The sequence below is a fragment of the Pleurodeles waltl genome, chromosome 9 (assembly GCF_031143425.1).
Source record: "Pleurodeles waltl isolate 20211129_DDA chromosome 9, aPleWal1.hap1.20221129, whole genome shotgun sequence".
NCBI lineage: Eukaryota > Metazoa > Chordata > Amphibia > Caudata > Salamandridae > Pleurodeles > Pleurodeles waltl.
Genome location: NC_090448.1, coordinates 278,311,650 through 278,320,631, shown reverse-complemented (window position 1 = coordinate 278,320,631; position 8,982 = coordinate 278,311,650). Strand labels below are relative to the sequence as shown.

The following is an 8,982-nucleotide window of genomic DNA, read 5'->3' as shown; positions in this document are numbered from 1 at the left end:
AACGCCCCTTTCAGCAAGTGAGCATTACTCTGCACTTAAAATCCATCTGTGTCTTACAGCCTGTCTCTAATCAATGTCTGTGCTGGGCTGGTTGACAGCTCCCTTGTGCATTTCACCCACACAACTATAAACACAGGATACTCAGTCACCCCTGCAATCATCTGCATACTGAATGGGTCTTCTTGGGCTGGAAGGATAGAGGGCCTGACACTTACATTTCAAAGGCTGGTGGCCTGTCCTCACTAAATGGGCTGCCAAACCCCCGACTGGGATCATGGCAAACAGACCTGTACTGAAAGGGGACCTTGTGCACTTCAAACCACTCTTTGAAGTCTCCCCCCCATTCAAAGGCATTTTTGGGTATATAAACTGAGTCCCTAACCCAAACAACTCAGACACTTCTGGACCTGAACCTGCAACCTTTCAATAGGAACTGCCTGGCTGCACAAATGACTCATCTGGACTGCTTTGCTGAGAAGGACTGCTGTTTTGATGTTGCTCTGCTGCCTTGCTGCCCTCTGACTTTGCTGAGAAGTGCTCTCCAAGGGCTTGGGTTGAGCTTGCCTCTTGTTTGTCGGATGTCTCAGGGCCAAGAGAACTTCATCTGTTCAAGAAACTCCTTGTGTGCCGTGAATCAATGCACAACCTGCCAGAAACGATGCACTGCTGTTTTTGCGACTCAGAAATTGCCGTACAGCCACGCCGGAACAACACAGCCTGATTACCTAAGAGAAGAATCGACGCAGCACTTGCCCTGTGGCCGGAAATTCGACGCACAGTCCTACTGGATCGACACACAGCCGAACCGGAAATACGCAGCCCAACTTCCTGAGTGAAGAATCGATGCAGCGCCTGCCGTGCGACTGAAAATTCAATGCATCGTGATACCAAATTGACGCAACGTCTGTGACTGCGCCCCGCATGGCCAGGATTTCCCCACATCATCCCTGGGCATCAGAAAGATCCCTGCATCGCAGTGAGGAACCAATACTGCATGCCGGAAATCGACACAAATCCCTTTCCAGCGTGGAAAGAAACAACGCATCGTCTGTGCTGCGCCAGAAATTATGACGCACACCCTATTAACCACGCATCTCTTCCTCTGCGGTCTCAGTGCATGTTATTTTTTATGCAAACCAGGTACTTTGTGCAAACAAGAGACAACTGTTGATTTCTAAGATTAAAGACTTTTAATCTTGTAAAAGTGATATCTCAACTTGTGCTAATGGAATCTTTATAGTTTTTACTTTAATTTAACCAGATGAATATCCTATATTTTTTCTAAAACTGTGTGGTGCATTTTGTGCTGTTTTCACTGTATTACTGTTTGATTTATTACACAAATACTTTACACATTGCCTTCTAAGTTAAGCCTGACTGCTCAGTGCCAAGCTATCAGAGGGTGGGTACAGGATCATTTGGATTGTGTGTGACTTACCCTTATTAGGATTCTGGTCCCTATTTGAACAAGGGTGTAACCTCTGCCAACTAGAGAACCCATTACTAACACACTGCACATGAAAAAATCACTTTTGAGTTAAATGAAATCTAATGATCAACAGAAAGTGCACTGGAAAAGGGGAAATGTGACATTAATACATCTATGACATGTTTTAAGTTCTTAGGTGACATTAAATGTACATCAATAAATCAGGCCCTTACTCCCTCTGTACTGAGATGGCAACATCTCACCGCACAGCACCAGTCTAGCTCCATATTCCGTGAAGAGAAGAGGCATCTCATCCCTATGTACTAGTCGTCCTGCACTCAGGTAATGCCAGTTAGCATGCAGCTGCTGTAGCATATTCCTTTGCAGGATTATGCTTTAAACAGTGTCAATGGATGTTTTCACCCAGCATAATGGTGTGGAGACATAGGCATCAATTATACAGCAGTTCAATTTAGAATGACAGTAGGACCAATGTGGCTACGCAAGCAAAACTCCCGTCTGAAATAAAGTCCAAGGATTTTTATTACAGATTAAGGCTCATAGTAATGTAGACAATTCTCAAAACAAAACGGTAGAGATACAGAAACATAACATGCTGTCCAAACCTCCTAAGGAAGTTCAAACAAACTAACATCAAAAAGGCTAAGCACTCAATAAATGCTACACATAACAGCAATAAGAACATTTGGAAAGGAGGAAACATATGCTGTCTAATTCTGTTAATCATTTAGCAAATTACATTCTACAATTCAATAACTTGGGCAAGAGGCAATCCTACAAATTAGCAAGTCTATAATGACATGTGTTGAGTTAAATATGTAAGCAAAAAGCCCAAAATTACAAAGACAAAAAGAATATGGAAACAAAACCTAGGGTAACAGTTTACTAACTAAAGTTGGAAAAAAGTACATAAAAAGAAAACAGAGACCAACTGCAACTAAGGCACACACAGCTATAATTAATAAAGGCCTCAGGATACTACCAACAAGTCCCTGTCCTAAACTTCCAAACCACCTTCCAACCACTGAAAAACCACTATGTATTGTTTCCCAGGTATCTGTCATTTCTAACTTCTTCACGTCCTTTCTCAGGTCTGCATATTCATAATATTCTTCCTCAGCTCTTTACTACTGTCAGGAATGTAAGTGCAGCGCTGCTGAGCTTGTAACATTTTGCAAACTTCACCCTCTTTGGCGATAAGGATGTCCAACGCAAGACAATTTTGTAAAACCATTGATCATATGGCAACTATTTATGTGTCTACTAATAGGAAGGCACCTGCTGTATGTGCTGAAAGCTTATCTACAATGGTTGGCAACTTCCTTATCTTGTTATCATTCAGGGTCACACCCACAAATAGAATTATGACACCAAAAATATTTCCTAGAGAAGCACTAGCACCTCTTTTAACTCACACAAGGAAAACTCCTGGTGTTTAATTTCTCATCCCAAACAGGATCACTGAAATCCTCTGCTTGGTAAATCTTTGGAAAGACTACTCCTAGATATCAAGTACCATACCAGCCTTTCAGTAACTTGTAATAGGCGTTTCTCCCACAAATGACATAAACGCCAGGTATGGCGGGGTCTTGTCCAGTTAACTTAAAATTCCGAACACGTATAAACAAAAATACATGTATACATCCACTAGTCCCTACACAAATTGTAAACAAACAAATTGGGTGTTTAGAAATAAGGAACGTCGCTCACAAATATTCCACCCAAGTCACAACATCCAAGTGATATATTTGCGGTGCCACTTGAAGGGAAGAAAACACCCCACTCCCCCTAATTTCCAAAAGGAAAAACAAATTTTGTCAGTTTTTGATTTAGGTCTATATACACGTAATTTCCCTCTGTGCTGACAATCTAAGGCAAGGGGTCCTTGACTCCCAACTAATGAGTGAGTTTCTTCTCTCCTTCAACTTTGTAGCACTACTTCCTTTTATATCTTAGACTTCATTGCTCTTTTTCTATCTTCAATTTGTCCTATAAATTCCTTTTCTACTAGGGTAAGTATACTGGTCAAATTTTTTTATGGGCATAGACTGTAACAGATGTCAGTGACAGTTCAGAGAAACCTCCCACTGTATCAATGTTTTTCGCTTTAGCAATGCTGCCAAAATGTTTCATGATTGGAGCAATTGAAAAAACACAAGGTCATAATTCGAGTAATAATATTATTAATATTCCTGCTGCTATAAAAATGTTAGCAACAGTCTACAGGAAATTCCATAGGTTAAGTGGATACTATGATAAGTGATTGATTTCCTCACTAAATGATGAAGGCAACTGAGTGCACATGTAACAATCTCTAACTTCCATGGTATTCACATACTCATTTAAGATTTTGTAATATACATTTGTAGACAAATCACCTCTGGGTCCATCTGCATTTAACTCTTTCTCATTAAGTAAGGCTTGTGGTTTGCTATTAGGCTTGCAAAACTCAGGACACTTGTGGATTTAACCTTTTCTGGATCGCTGGGTGTTGGTAAACCCAATCCAATGAGCAATAATATAATCATTGTAACTGTCAAAATTACTAATCCCTCACATATGTACCTAAGCTTACTCTTTTTCTTTTCACTAAACTCCTTGAGTTTTCTAATTGCAGACCAAGAAGCCAAATTCAAATATCAAAAATAGAAAAATTTAAAATGTGAAATTGCGGCAGCAAAAATAGCAGCTGTCTCTTTCAGTCCTTTCTTGTTTTTGAGCAAAGCAAATTTAAAAAATGGTCTCTTTTGCAAAAGTTCAAATTATTTAACAAAACGTTTCCTTAATCTTCTAGAAAGATCATCAAGTTTTTTCTCGCATTCTAAAAGCTTCCAATGAAAGTTCAAAGGTCTCAGATAAAAACACAACACATAGTCACTAATAACCACTTCCAGGGTATAATGTCTTTGTTCATCAAGTGGTAATGAGATTTCAAAGGTCAGCACCACCGCAATCAAAAAATCAAGAATTTTTAACTGGATTCATATTGCTAAAGCAGAAGGTTGTAAACTCCTTCTCTCATTCATTGGTGCAAATCATGTCCATTCAGAAGCTAAGTACTTTGGACTGGGTACTCTCCTTCTCTATGACCTACGAGTTACTCGACCCTCAACATCACTGTCACTTTGACTTTATTCCTCAGTTTCTTCAGCAATTGGTGGGGGCACTTGTACAGCTGACACACCTTGCTCACTTGGCGAATTGTCTCTGGGTACAACTCTTTTTCCTACAGCATCTGGTCTTTTGTCAGCATCTGAGCTCTGTGGAGCTAACTGGTTCTGTTTCGTCTGTACCAACCTCTGATGTTGACTTGCTCAGGCGCCCTCAGACTGCAATTGTGCTGTATCAGCTACTTGTTCTTCCCAACAGATTGACTAACCTGACACCTATGACTCACTGTAACTGACCCTTCAGAGACAGGTGCTGTATTCTCTAGGGGACCTCAACTTTTGCAAGTGTGGCTCACATGTACCCAGTTATGGAGACCAGCACAATTGACAGCTGTTTTAGTGACCAACAGTACCTGGTGGGGCCCCATCCAACATGGTTCCTAGCAGGATTTTCTTACATTCTTCCTAGGAATGACAGAGTAGCCTGGATAGCAGAGCTGCTGCGGCTGGACTGTAGCTTCTCTAATCTGGTAGTACACAGAACGAACTACGTCAGCTAGTTCTTTTCAATAATCTAGTACTAAGTCATCTGTAGTATTTACAAGTGCAATAACAGGCACAGCTGGCAACCTCATGGCACTCCCTATGATGGTTTTATGTGGGGACAACCCAGTCTTTCTGTCAGGAGTACTGCGTAAACTCATCAAAACAAGGAGCAATGCGTCTATCCATTACAAAGTGGTGGATGCACATACCTTTGCCAGTCTGGGCTTTAGAGCTCCATTATCTTGTTCCACCAATCCAGCATTTTGTTAATCATTTAGCAGATTAAATTCTACAATTCAATAACCTGGGCAAGAGGCAATCCTACAAATTAGCAACACTCAGTGTGACTACTGTATGTTTCCCTACATTAATCTGCTGGTATGTGATACACCTGTGACACACAGCTTCTGCTATCAATCTGAATCTGGGGTTAAACCACATCTGCCTAAAAGTTATAATCAATGCATCATGAACTACATGTGCTTGTTCATAATAGTGTCTTGCCATGGGTGGTAACAAACTGTTTGGCAACACAGCTCTGCCATCACTTAAAACCCAAATATCATCTTCATTTTTTTGACACATCCTGCTGTAATCCAACTCTGCTGTTCTTCCTCTGTCACTTCTTCCTGCAATCATTTAACTTCCTCCCATGTATCAACAGCAGTTAACAAGACATTTTGACTTGCCTCATCATTTCATTCATTACACATTCTCCATTAAAGGAAGTATATCTTAGTGTGCAATACTGCACCCCCCTCATCTGCATACGTACTTACCAGTATTACATAATCAGTAGACTTGCGGTGTGTAGCAAAATTCACAACCGCAATTCGAGAAGGCAATTGTAATGCATTCAACAAGTAGTAAACTTTATTCCCATTTCAGATGGGTGATCCAGAAGAGGTCATAAATCCTCTCTGGGACCACAACTGACCAAAATCATGAACAACGCCAAAGCCATATTGGCTGTCAGTGAAAATCTGCACTTTCAACTGTTCGAAAACACGCAAAGCTTTGGCAAAGGCAACTAATTAAGCTACTTGGGCACAAAAGACTACTTGAAGCCAGACTGTACAGACTGCATAACCAGCTCTCTGGGTACAATCATTGTCTCTTAAGCAGGAGCCATCAACAAACATTACATAATAATTTAATTTTCTGATAGGGCAATATCTTAAATATCAGGTTTTTGCTTGGTGAATAGTTCAGTGACATAGAAACAGTCATGTTCAATTTCATCAGTACAATCATCATTTAAATTGTTATCATTAACAGGAATTGGTAAAAGATTTGCTGGATTCAAAGCAATACAATGCTTGAGTGACACATTTTGAGTGGCTAATATGACCTGCTCATAGCCGGTTAGACATGCACTTGTTAAATGCTGAGTCTTGGTGCAGGTTAACAAAATTTCCATAGAGAGGGTGACAAAAACATTCAAAGGGTGACCCATATCAATGCTTTTGAATTGTTCTATGCTGACGCTTACTGCAGCAATGGCTTTAAGACAACCAGGCAAAGCTGAAACCACAGGATCAAGAGTGGCAGAAAAATACGCTACAGGTCTGATGGCATTTCCAGGCATTTGAGCCAAAACAAAGAGCGCATCCCTCTCTCTCACAGCAGTACAATGTAAAACATTTATTGTACTCAGGCATTCCCAGAGCAGAAGAGACTCCTTGAAGCCAGAAGGATTCAATCATACCTGAGACTGTGCAAACTGCACAACCAGCTCTCAGTGTCCCGCCTTTGCCTCTTAAACAGGAGCCAAAACAAACATGACATAACAATTTACAGTAAAGGGAATATCTTAAATGTCAGGTCTTGGCTTGGTGCATAGTTCAGTAACATCAAGACAGTTATACTCAACCTCATCAGAACAATCATTCACATTTTCAGCAGGTAGTAGATTGGCAGGATTCAACACAGTACAACGCTTCACATTTATGTTGGGGATAGCATGAATAATCTGCTCATATTTGGCCAAACAAACGCTAGTCAGATATTGGGTTCTGGTTTTAGTTAACAAAATTTCCACTGAGTGTGGTATAAAAATGCTCAGGGGATGACCCATAACAATGCCTTTTCACTGTTCTATGCTGATGCTCACTGCAGTAACAGCCTTTAAACAAATACGCAAAGCTGAAGCCACAAGAGTGGGAAAAAAATAAACCACAAGTGTGTTTGCATTTCCATGCAACTGAGTCAAAACTGAAAGAGCACATCCCGCCCCCTCACAGCGCTACAAAGAAAAATGTTTGTTATAACCAGGCATTCCCAGAGCAGGGGCATGACAAAGATTTCAAATGGTACCAGATCAGACACATTCTTGTGTGTCAGCCTCTGTCAAAGCTTGGCCAAATTGGAAAAGTTTAGAATCCACTATCGACAGTAGGAAACCATTCCTAGGAACATTCTGACTTCTTTATGAGTGGCAGGGGGATTTATTTTCCGAACTGCTGAGATTCTTTCTTGCAACACCTTCCTTACACCTTTCTCAAAGTGGTGACCTAAATGTAAGACTTGTTGCTTACAGTACTATAATTTAGTCGGGTAAACTTTAAGTCCATTCTCTCCTACATGATTCAAAAAGGCAACTGTATCTTTCCGGCTTCTTGAGTGTTTGACGCCACTAGCAGGTCATTAATGTACTGGACCAGAACTAAACAGTAAGGCATTTTAAGTGGAACCAGATTCTTTTTCAAGATTTGGTTAACAATTGATGGACTCTTGATATACCCTTGTGGGACTCGGTACCATGCCAAAACACCACCGCCAAACGGAAATGCAAAGAGAAACCGTCTCTCCTCATGCAATGGTATGGAAAAGAATGGTTGGCACAGGTCAATCACAGTGAGCCACTCATCTTCACAGGGAATTTGGAATAAAATCACTGCTGGATTCAGTACCATGAGACAACATGGAACAACAATTTTGCCTTTTCTAAGGTCCTGGACTATGCAGTATTTTCCATTGTGCTTCCACAATCCCATAATGGGAGAGTTACATGGACTTCCCATTATCTCTTTGAGATTCTCTGCTCAATTAAACAGTCTATCGGGGAGAAATTCCTGAAATTGTCTCATGCGTCACGTTATGTGGTGAAATTTTGAGATATACTGCATTTGGTTTCAGTATTATTTTTACAGGCTGAACTTCTTTAATGAGTCATATCTCCTTTCCTGAAAAATCCCAAACTTCAGGTGACACAGTGTCCATCAGATCCTCGGGCAAATCATTACATGTCAACATTGGGTACAATGTGACATTGTGGTTTGATCCACATTTTTAAATAGTACATCTTCATCATTTGTTTGGATTTCTATTCCATGGCATATGCAGCTAACATACATTTTTTATTTCACATCTAATCAAGCTTACAGGACTTGACTCAGATGCCACAAAGTGATGCTCATCTTCAAAGGAACCTATTTTTACAGGGACAGATTCTATTACTGGGTTGGACCACTGTTTGTTTTCGACTCCTATAACCTGAATTTTTCTTCCTGAAAGGGGTAAATTTGGTACTTCTGCTGTTCTAACAGTAGAACCTGTGGCACCGATATCAACTAGAAAGGACACATGGTAACCATTTACAGCATCATTCTTCTACAGACCACGTTGAGACACCTCTAAGGAAGCACCTAGAAGGCAATCCTCATCATCTGAACAATCTAATTGAAGAATGTCAGAAAAATCCTCATCACTCTGATCCATTAAAGGAAACTGTGATGGTAACTGATTCACATCTACATTTGCAAACTGATTTAAATTCTGTTGGGAAACATTTGTCAGCTGCTGGACATCGGTGCTTGTTGAATCTGCATCTGCTGTCTTTGGGATACATTTATATTTTTTCAATCAGGTTCTTTG

General features: G+C 40.5%; 1 protein-coding gene across 13 annotated transcripts in view; it reads right to left on the bottom strand.

Annotated features, from left to right (window-relative positions):
- Nucleotides 1-8,982, bottom strand: part of FOXP1 (forkhead box P1) — a 767,794-nt gene that overhangs the window by 296,959 nt on the left and 461,853 nt on the right. The window lies entirely within an intron of this gene.